This window comes from Periplaneta americana, chromosome 10 (genome assembly GCF_040183065.1).
Source record: "Periplaneta americana isolate PAMFEO1 chromosome 10, P.americana_PAMFEO1_priV1, whole genome shotgun sequence".
Classification (NCBI taxonomy): Eukaryota; Metazoa; Arthropoda; class Insecta; order Blattodea; family Blattidae; genus Periplaneta; species Periplaneta americana.
Window position 1 is genome coordinate 27263152 of NC_091126.1, and position 12206 is coordinate 27275357.

Below are 12206 nucleotides of genomic sequence, written 5' to 3' on the forward strand. Positions count from 1 at the left end.
CACATTTTTTTTTAATTATTATGAGTTTTTACAGCTATATTTCCATGTACAGGGACATCATTTTATTTTTATTAACATTTCTAAGATTAACCTGGCTATACCTTTGGATTAACGATTGAGAACCATTTGCTACCTCCTCCCGCTACTGGAATTGGATGATACTGGCGTAAAATACAAACAAATCACTTTACTAGGTACAGGAGGGAAGAAAAGTAGTTCATCCATTTACGTAAACTGGGAAATCTCGCGATTTTGAGTTTGATAATTTTCATTAGGTTTTTGTTTAAACAAAATACAGTACAGTATTAACAATAAGTGTTTTTACTCACGAATTGAGCTATCCATTCGGACGTATTCATTATGTAGTGTACATTATACTGTCTACAGCACATTAGTGTACAATATAGAGAATGAAGTTAAATTGAAAAATAATCATAATGTGGACATTTAAACACATTTCTGAAAATGGTGACCGTTCATTTCGATACAGGCTTCAGTTCGTTTGTGGCTATTATCGCACTATAGACTATTGTAACTAATTCCAATTACCAGTTTCGTCCTTCGTACGAGTATCTCATGTTGTCATAATTCTGTACCTACTCTATAAAAGAGTACGTACCTTACGTACTGTAAATTCAATCTTCACTTCAGCCCGATCCGAAAAGACAAAATTACTCAGACATGCTATCTACTGTCCGTCCAAGTGGTTTTGTCGCAGGGTCGTAGAAAGGGGGGAAATCACGTAACAGTTAATTCCTTAACGATGCCCTTTTAAGTTATTTTAAACAGTTGTATAATATTACGTAGACGTTCAATTCTTAACGGAAATTAATGTTTTCAGAAAAGAGCTAAGACAGCCCAGTTACTAGCCTTTACAGAGAGGCGAGCAAAAGTGGGTGGGGGAAACTATGCTACGACGTAGGAGTCCACACCTGTGGAGTAACGGTCGGCGCGTCTGTCTGTGAAACCAGGTGGCCCGGGTTCAAATCCCGGTCGGGGCAAGTTACATGGTTGAGGTTTTTTCCGGGGTTTTCCCTCAACCCAATACGAGCAAATGCTGGGTAACTTTCGGTGCTGAACCCCGGACTCATTTCACCGGCATTATCACCTTCATATCATTCAGACGCTAAATAACCTAGATGTTGATACAGCGTCGTAAAATAACCCAATGAAATAAATAAAAACGACGTAGGCAAACGGACGAAGTACCTGTGCGAAAATATGATTCAATATTGAAGGCTCTTTCGTCACTAGAAAACGCGAACATATTTCTGGAACGTACTATACTCACTAACTCAGTACTGCTTGACTGCATGTACGCGGTCTTTTTTCTGTGTGGAGAACGGTTGAAAGTTTACTATCAGAAGGGTTGGGAGTGAAGTACATTCAAAAACTCACAAGTAAACCTTCAGGTGGGGTAAAAAAACAAAGACTTACCTTTATTACCATTCGATTAAGCATTAAAACCAATACAAAATACGTAAATTTTACAACTCGAACGCAGTGAACACCAGAGATCGCGACCAATGAAGATCAAGTTGACATGGGCTATTTAGATTGCAAACAACTATACCACGCAGCAATGCTAGACGCGAGAGCGAAGACAGTGCTGCTATAAACGCTCTGTCAGCTAGTTTGTACCTTGCAGTTTATTGTGTAATGTTATGTGCAGTGAGCTGAAGAAGATGAACCCAGTGAATATAGTGATTAAAATTCTGGATAAACTAAAAGAAGAGGGTTATAAGGAGACAGACTGTGAAATGTCGCGGAAGGAACTTGAAGTTGTTGATGATGTATATGACTTATTAAAGAGTTATGAATCGGAAGCAGTTGAAGAAAGTCATACTCTGGACATTGATGAAAATGAACCACGAAATGATGTTAATGACATGCCTCATGTACGAGAATGGGAGACTGAAAAAACAAATACTGCATCAGAAGAGGAATCAAGTACTTCACAAAGTTCCGGTTCTCAATACGCTCCGTCTCCTCCCAAAACATCCCGAGTCATTGACTTTGAAGAAAAATGTAAGGTAATAGAGTATTGGATTCTGCCAGGTGTACCAACAAACAAAAAGAAAAAGTTTAACCATAGGTCATGGAGCAGTATGAAACATAAATTTACATGGTTAACACACGAAAGTCAACTCTACAAAATGAAGCACGCTGTCGAACAACAAAACGATGTTATGAATAAAATGAAAGAAGTGCACCGAAGAACATTTGAGGAATTCTGTATGCGGCGGTCGTCAAATGAAATTGTAAAGAAAGTGACATAAAAAGAATTGCACTGACAACAGCTCGTGATTTATTAGGCATAGATCAGAAATACTTCAACGCAAGTCCTACTTGATTGCATCGCTTTAAAACGCATTATAAGATTGTCAGCCGCAAAATGACATCATATGTAACATAGCGTCAGGTACGCGACAAGACAGCTCTTGAACAATCAATCCAAACCTTCAGACGTGAGTGCGCACCACTTATGGACATGTACGATGATGATCATGTGTTTAATACAGACGAGTGTGGGTTCCAAAAGGAAATGCCTTTCGGCAGAACATTAGAACGTCAAGGAACCAGTAAAGTGTATGGTGTCATGCAATCCAAAGGGGCAACTACACATTCCTACACTATAATGCCGGTGGTTTCTAAAGCTGGAAAACTGATGCCAAAGTTACTACTGATTCTCCAAGAACCGAAAGGTATAAGTGCAAGAGTTGCGGAACGCATTTTCCAGAGTGACAACCTTGTAGTAAAATGGACGTCGTCGGGAAAAGTGACCAAAGAAATATGGATAGAATTTTTACGAGAAATATTCCTCCCAAATTCTGCAACACCCAATCTTCTCCTGTTAGACTCATATGGTGTCCACTGCAACGAAAATACAATTAAGCAACTGTTAGAAGAAGGGGACTATGGTCTTGAAAAACTAGTAGTGAAAATCATACCACCAAATACGACTTATGAGTTGCAACCTTTGGACAGGTACTTTTTTCGAATGTACAAGCATATGATTCGACACATTTCTCATAATGTAGATTTTGATGATTCATCTGATACATTACAACAACGCAACAATATACTGAAACTACAGTCGCTTGTTTACCAGCAGTTTCTTTCTCCACGATTCCAACAGGCGCATGGGTATGGTGGGGTGTTAGCTGGATTGGGATCCGGAAGTGGACAACGTTTTCAAAACACTACAGAGTACTGTATTCGAAATATACAAGGAATATGTGCGATTTGTGCAAAATCAGCCTTTATAAAGTGCGGGTGGTGTACTGACAATTTGTGTTTCCAACATTTTTTTGTTAGCTATCACTGTTGTGCGACATATGTTTCTGGATAAAAAAAAATCAGATTTTGGAATACGATGCATTAAGTAACATGATGACCACATCATCGTTTTCCTTCTTATGCAGTAATCGCTAGTTGAAGGTATGTTTTCGTGCTGCTTGAAATCTCGTGTTCTGAGCTGTGTATCGCACTTGATAATTGCAGTCGAGTTACCAAATTTTAGGATTACTCATATTTTATTATGCCGATTCCAAAAATATAAGTTTCATTTTCACTGTTTTTTACCTCAGGTGAAGGTTTACTTGTCAGGTACAATATAAACTGAAGTAAAAATAAAATGATGTCTCTGTATATTTCCTATGTTCGAAAGTTCCAAGGTACAAGACAGTATGATCGAAGGCACACGAACCTGTTGTACCATGGATCACTTTACATATCCCTTCATTTCATTTTTTTTCATCCTTAATAGATATGAATGAATGAATGAATGAATGAATGAATGAATGAATGAATGAATGAAACTATTATCCCTGACAATGATGGAGTAAAAAATCTAGCAATTTGTATGGACAAAAACTTAAGTTGGAATACTCAAATCACACACACATGTAAAATAGTTTTTATGAAAATTCACGCACTAAAAAGAATTCAAAATTTCCTTCTGTTGCTTCTCAAGAAGAATTTAGTGCAATCGCTCTTGATGCCTCATTTTGATTACTGTGACACTCTTTACACTGACCTTAACATGAGACTGACAGACAGACTACAGCGCGTTCATAATGCATGTGTTCGATTTATTTGCAACGTTCGTAGATATGACCGTATCACACCTTCATTAAATATGCTGTCCTGGATCCGTCTCAAAGAGCGAAGAACTATTCACTCTCGCACTTTATTCTTCAATATTCTTCAACCTCTAACCCTAGCTACTTAGCTTCTCGTTTTCAACATTTGTCCTCATATCACGAAATAGATACTCGCTCACAACACCATATCACACTCTCCATTCCTAAACACAGAACATACTTCTACTCTTCATCTTTCACGGTCTCCGCAGCTCATCTCTGGAACTCTCTACCACAACATGTCAGAGACTTTCGGACATTGTCTAGTTTCAAAAATAAATTAAAATTGCACTTTTTCAATTCAGATTCTTTTCAGTTATAAGCCCTTTTCTCTGCGATAGTTTTGTAAAAATATAGGCCATATATTTCTTTCCTTCCTTTCCCCTTTTTGTTCTATTTATCAGCCGATAAATTTATTAGCATAGCCTTTTTATTGTGAATTTTATTTAATATTCGTATTTCTTTTCTTTTCTATTATTATTTTATTACATTCCATTTTGTTATATTCTACCTTACGTTTTCCATGTTAACCATTTGTACTAAATGAGTTGCTTTTACTATATTCCAATGCATTTTACTATATTTTTTTCTATTATTGTATTATTTTCGTGTTGTTTAGTATTGATTTTATTATGCTATTATTATTATTATTATTATTATTATTATTATTATTATTATTATTATTATTATTATTATTATTATTATTATTATTATTGTAATATGTTAGTATTCTGTTCTTTAACTTTATGTTAAATTTTAACTGCTTGTATACTTTGTGACCTGGTAGAGTGTAAGAGAAGGCCCTATGGCCTTAACTCTGCCAGTATAAATAAAGAATTATTATTATTATTATTATTATTATTATTATTATTATTATTATTATTATTATTATTATTATTATTATTATTATTATTATTATTATCTGTAAATCAGGGAAATCCCTGTAGGAAGTTGTAAATGAATCTTCAATAATTATTTCAAGCAATTTTTCATCTAAAAGTTTTATTTCCCAAAATTAAAAAAAAAATTGAAATGTGATTCAAGGTACATTTTCTTTACTGTTTTCTTTATTTAGATTCAAACGCATTCTACTAAATCGACAGAGCAGCGTAATAATTCCCACGGTTTGTTTTTCATGTTCGCCATCTTGTCTTGTCTCCCATTATACATTTCTCATTTGACACTGAAAAGCGAATGACAGCGGAAAGCAAAGTACTTCGAGAAAATCTGTTCCACTGTCTTTTTTATCTACAACAGATCTCAAAGGTTCCGCTTGACATTACTGTGATGTAAATCGTCAGCTGACTGAGTAAATCCTGGAGCTTCGGGAACTAAATGCAGCAGCTGTCGCAGTCACCTTCTATGAAGCAGGATGTATACCGGCCGACGAATGGTAAAGCACTTTGCATTTTGTATTGTCTTCATAGCACAGTAATGGATGTTGCCACCGGCTGTGTCCTTCTGCCGCAGTGGGAGGTAACTGCAAGATGACGTAATATTCATAAACAAGAAAGGCCGTCATCTTAGGTTTCAGCTCCCGTTTCTTCTTCTTCCTAATTGAAATATTTCAGCATTTCTCAGTTTTCTAGCCACTACAAATATATACGTGATATTTAATTGCTTATTTAACGAATTTGTATCAACTGCGCAGTTACAGTCTTAACGCAGATATGCCTGAAATATTTTTTTTTTTTTGCAATTTTTGTGTATTTTTCAAATCTCATTTAATGCAGTATATAACTGAAGTATATGTACAGTACCTGGCCACATTATTATAATCACTCATATTTTTACTATACTTTACATATTACTTCCTCATTTGAACTCTGGTTTCCTTTCTTAAGCAGAATTCACTTTACATATTTAATTTTTAAACAATATTAAGTGAAATTAGAATTATAACAATGTGAATTCAAGAAATATTGATAAATAACCAACCACGCCTCATTTTTACAGAAATTTCAGTATTTCGTACGACTTCTTTTGGCTTTAATTACAGCTTCAGTTCTCTTTGGCATACTTAAAGTACACTTCTGTATTATTTTGTGGATCCTCTCATTGTGATTCCAAACATATATCAGCCTTTCAATAAGTCGAATTGTGATAGTAATAAATTCTTTTGCCATCTCTCTTTTTACGAGAGCCCAGACGTTCTCAATGGGATTCAAGTCCGGTGAGTTTCCTGACCATGGCAAAAGTGGAACGTTTTTGGAAGCCAGAAACGTTTTGACTCTCCTAGTAGAGTGACAAGGTGCACCATCTTGCATAAACATATATTTCTCCCCATTTGGGAACCATTCGTTCAGCTGAGGGATAAGCCTGTTTTCCAATACTTGGATATACTGATCTTGTTTCATTGTTCCCTGAACCTTTGCCTGATATCACAGACCATATCATGACTGATATTGGGTGTTTAACTGTGTTAACCAGGCATCCAGGAGAAAAATTTTCTCCCTTTCGTCGACGAACAAACATTGCTTGTCCATCAAACACTGAAAGGTTGATTCAACGGAGAAGCAAACCTGAAAATTTTCAAAGAAACTGATAAAAACTCTAAATTTTGTCTTCAAGTATTAAATACTGTTGGTTATTTATCAATATTTCTTGAATTAACATTGTTATAATTGTAATTTTACTTAATATTGTTTAAAAATTAAATATTTAATGTGAATTCTGCATAAGAAATGAAACCAGAGTTCAAATGAGGAAGTAATATGTAAAGTATAGTAAGAATGTGAGTGATTATAATAATGTGGCCAGATACTGTATGTTGTCGAAACATTCTAGTTGTAACTGGTTGAGCTAGAAACAGGTGTCCTTTTAAAAGGACAGTAGGCATATGAGCATACATTTTGAGGAAGAATTGTATACTATGATTACATGAAAGAAAACAATGCAATTGTTGTAATTTACAATTGTTATTATTATTACTATTATTATTATTATTATTATTATTATTATTATTATTATTATTATTATTAACAAATTATTACGTTGTTATTTTATTATAGTTTCTTCATTATTACTACTGATATTATTCTGAAGAATGATGCATTGTGGCTAAATTCGTTTTAACTCTGGAATGCTTTCGTCATTGAATAGTACCGTATTGCTATTGATACGTAAGAATAAGTAATAGGAGAAAAGAGTGTTGAAGTTTCGAGTAGGAGGTTATATTGGGAGAGAAGTGACGATACATATAATGAAGTAGTTGCTGTGGCAATGTCGGAAGACAGGTCTCAGTTCATTTTCTAAAATCTATTGTTATGGCAATGACAATTTAGATAGAAAATAAGACCTCTTCCAAAAATACTAAATGAAAAACAATAGAAACTTATGTCCGTTCAATACCTCCCTCCAGAACGTCACCAGTCCTCCACTTGTAAACAGATCTTGCTGTGCAAATCTGGCTTTCAGGTATATCTCCCTTTCAGGTATATAATTTCAAAGGAGAAATTGTTCCGGAGCCGGGTATCTACCCCGAGACCTTTGGCTTAGTGCACCAACGCTCTGGCGACTAGCTACCTAGCAACTACACCCGGCACTGTCTCAAATTTTCCCTTCATATCCACACACCTCAGTGGGCTGACAAGACGCCAGAAACCCAATTATGAGTGCACACGAACTCTGTGTGGCATTTGTATTTTGCATTATAGTGATATGTCTGTATTTGAGATGAAATTTCGCCCGTAGCATAATTTTCAAACGTAGATAGCATTTCATGTAGGGAAAATCCACTGAAATTGAAAACGCGAAATAATTTCAAAATATATGGGGATATGCCTATTGTCCTTTTAAAAGGACACAAACGTTTCCGTCATTGTCATGTCGCAATGAATAAATATTTCGTACGCATTGTGGTTTCACGTTATATTTATGTTTATAGGAGTCATTTGATCTACAACAATTTGTAAAAATAATTCCGAACTGTAAAAATATTTAACATTCTTATCTGATTTGCGTCTCGGATGCCATAGTTGAAATAAACGAACAATTCTCACGTCCACATCTCAAACTCAACGATGACCGGAACTCTAATTACCAGTCTTACCACACCTAGCAAGCCTCCAATTAAGACCAGTAATAGTGACACCTGTGGAAAAGCAAATGCCTTAACTGTAGAGAGGGTAATTTGAAACATTGACAACTGTCCTTTTAATAGGACAATAGGCATATCTGGGTTACTTACTTACAAATGGCTTTTAAGGAACCCGAAGGTTCATTGCCGCCCTCACATAAGCCCGCCATCGGTCCCTATCCTGTGCAAGATTAATCCAGTCTCTATCATCATATCCCACCTCCCTCAAATACATTTTAATATTATCCTCCCATCTACGTCTCGGCCTCCCTAAAGGTCCTTTTCCCTCTGGTCTCCCAACTAACACTCTATATGCATTTCTGGATTCGCCCATACGTGCTACATGCCCTGCCCATCTCAAGCATCTGGATTTAATTTTCCCAATTATGTCAGGTGAAGAATACAATGCGTGCAGTTCTGCGTTGTGTAACTTTCTCCATTCTCCTGTAACTTCATCCCGCTTATCCCCAAATATTTTCCTAAGCACCTTATTCTCAAACACCCTTAACCTATGTTCCTCTCTCAGAGTGAGAGTCCAAGTTTCACAACCATACAGAAGAACCGGTAATATAACTGTTTTATAATTCTAACTTTCAGATTTTTTGACAGCAGACTGGATGATAAGAGCTTCTCAACCGAATAATAACAGGCATTTCCCATATTTATTCTGCGTTTAATTTCCCCCCGAGTGTCATTTATATTTGTTACTGTTGCTCCAAGATATTTGAATTTTTCCACCTCTTCGAAGGATAAATCTCCAATTTTTATATTTCCATTTCGTACAATATTCTGGTCACGAGACATAATCATATACTTTGTCTTTTCGGGATTTACTTCCAAACCGATCGCTTTACTTGCTTCAAGTAAAATTTCCGTGTTTTCCGTAATCGTTTGTGGATTTTCTGCTAACATATTCACGTCATCCGCATAGACAAGAAGCTGATGTAACCCGTTCAATTCCAAACCCTGCCTGTTATCCTGAACTTTCCTAATGGCATATTCTAAAGCGAAGTTAAAAAGTAAAGGTGATAGTGCATCTCCCTGCTTTAGCCCGCAGTGAATTGGAAAAGCATCAGATAGAAACTGACCTATACGGACTCTGCTGTATGTTTCACTGAGACACATTTTAATTAATCGAACTAGTTTCTTGGGAATACCAAATTCAATAAGAATATCATATAATACTTCCCTCTTAACCGAGTCATATGCCTTTTTGAAATCTATGAATAACTGATGTACTCTACCCTTATACTCCCATTTTTTCTCCATTATCTGTCGAATACAAAAAATCTGATCAATAGTCGATCTATTACGCCGAAAACCGCACTGATGGTCCCCAATAATTTCATCTACGTACGGAATTAATCTTCTGGGTTAATATATGTAATCAATGTAACATGATTAAAGTATATAGTACTATTTGAAAAGTTGATGACGTCACGTGTATCTTGTACCATAATGTAGTTATATGCACCAAATGTCCATACTCATGTTAGCCCCTCGTTCTAACATAACGCTCAAAAACAAAAATTCCAATACCTATCCAAACAAAAAAGTTATAATATGTGCACAAGATAAATGGGACATCCTATACATAATTGTACACTTATTTGTCCACTACATATTACTGTTTTATTGTACATTTTTTAATTACATTAATACTGTCTCGTTGTAAAATTATTTGTTAATTAATGAGTTTTGTTAATGTTTTCTAAAATGAACTGTTGTAAGATTTTTATTTTGGAGGGAATGTAATGACAGGTGTCCCACTTTTGGCTGATGCAATTGTGGTTATCCTAGTTTTAGTGCATAATGCGAAACATTGACTTAATAAATATGTCACATAGTGACATCTGGCGCAGGAAAAATAAAACGAGTTATTTAGTGCCATGAAATAAATGGGTCTGAAGAGGAGGGTAACCTCAGTCGCTTCCCCCCCCCTCCAGGTGAAAAATAATTGAGAAAGAAACACCCTGCAGATTTTAACTTTCGCTGTCGGAAGAATGTGCCCAACCGTTCTTTCTTCCCCGATTCATGACACGGTAAGAGCAACCATTACGATTCAGTTAACATAGCCAGGTTTTCAAAGAGTCTCGGCGTGTGAAAGAGACGGCAATAGGGTTGAGTTTCGGCCGGTATAACTGACCTGTCAACCTCAGCGGGGGGCCACTATGAGAAGAGTTGACGTTCAAAACATCGCCTCATGACAATAGCACACCCTTCCCGAGTGCATCTCCCCCTCTTGGGTCTCTACTTGAGGCCCCCTCGGGGACTTCCCGCTGTTCTGATGACCATTAGTGTCACTCTATGGTTGTGGTCCCGGGGGGGCCCCGCAACTCCAGCAGGGTTCAGGGGTTTGAGGTGCAGGGTTGCCCAACTTCATTACTAGTGACGTAATATATTCTTTAAATAATTCTGTAGCTGCTTATAAAATTTACACATAAATTTAAAAAAAAATCAAAATGAATTAATAGAAGAAAAAATTGGATTCCGCAAAGGAAGATCAAATCATGGCTACTTCACTCTAAAAATGGTTAGTCAACTGTACGAAGATATAATCTTTTCGATGTAAGAAAAATCCTAATGTAAACAATAGCACGTGACTGAAGTGAGGCTTCATTGGCCACTGTTTGGCGCCATAGATTCTCAGTACGTGTTCCCGCCTACTGTTGTACATTCTGTTTCATGTTAAACATTTCCCGTTACTCGTCAAGTAGGCCTAACCTCACTACTATGCATTAGTTTGCTTAGGAAAATTTACTTTATAATTACTGCAATTAAATTATTTTTAAGTCTTATGTCTTCACAATGGACAGTTGAGGATACAGAACCATACTTCAGTACCACGTGCTTATGTGAACAACTGCGAGCTCAAGTGACGCCAGCTTGTTACAAGAACAGACTACCTCGGTATTACTGTTGGTATTCATCCGCGTTCATAGTACATAACAAAATATAAAAGTAGCTTTTCTTTTACATAGCGTTTTACACATGAGTAAAGTTAAATGTTTCATCGTATTTAACAACTAGAATTCAACATCTTATTTTCAAATAATACAAGATTATGGTTTCCAAATACGAACTATATTTTCCTGCGTCATGTGAGTGTTTCGACTGTGAGCCAATCACGGGTATGACAGCAACGTGTTTATGTTTACATTAGGATTTTTCTTGCAGCGAAAACAATATAGGTATGAAACTCATAAGTGACATCAATAGAACATCATTCATGGGATAACTAAGCCACGAGATAATGGGATAGCGTGGCCGGTTCCTTTACCATTGCATACATCGCTGAACAGTTTAGTGCCACTCTATGGTTATGGTCCAAAAGGTCTAACGTGCAGGGATTCGTGCGAAGCACGTCTTTGTCTTTCAAACTATCACTTAAATATAGAAATTAAGAAATGAAAAAAAATTATGAAATGGAAACAATAAGAGAAGAAATAGAGAAATAAGCAAATGTAAAAAAAAAAACAAAAGTGAAAAAAAAGGAATGGAGCAATCAAGACACAGAGAAAGAAACGACACACCAAATACGAAAATGAGTAGATAACTCAATAAATGAAGGAGTGAACATACAAGAATAAGAATAAATAGTGAATTCAGGATATGTAAAAATAAAACAGAAATAAAAAGGAACGAATAAATATATCAGTCAAAAAACAGATAAATATAAACAAAAAAATTGAAGAAATAAAAAAGTGGAGAAAGTAAGAAACTATAGAAAGAGGGAAGAGGAAATGTGACAGAGAAGGAATTTATTAAAAAAGTAAACGCCAAAAAAGAAAAGAAGAAATAAATGAAAAGATAGAACAAGGAAGGAGAAATTAAAAAAAAATAAAACTATAGAAATAAAAAAATGGGGAAAGAAAGGCAACACCAAAAAAAAGAACAGGAGAAAAAAATAAATTAATGAAAAAATGGAAAGGAAAAGTGAAAGAAAAGTGTAGCCTAAATAGTAAAATAAATGAAGAAAGAAC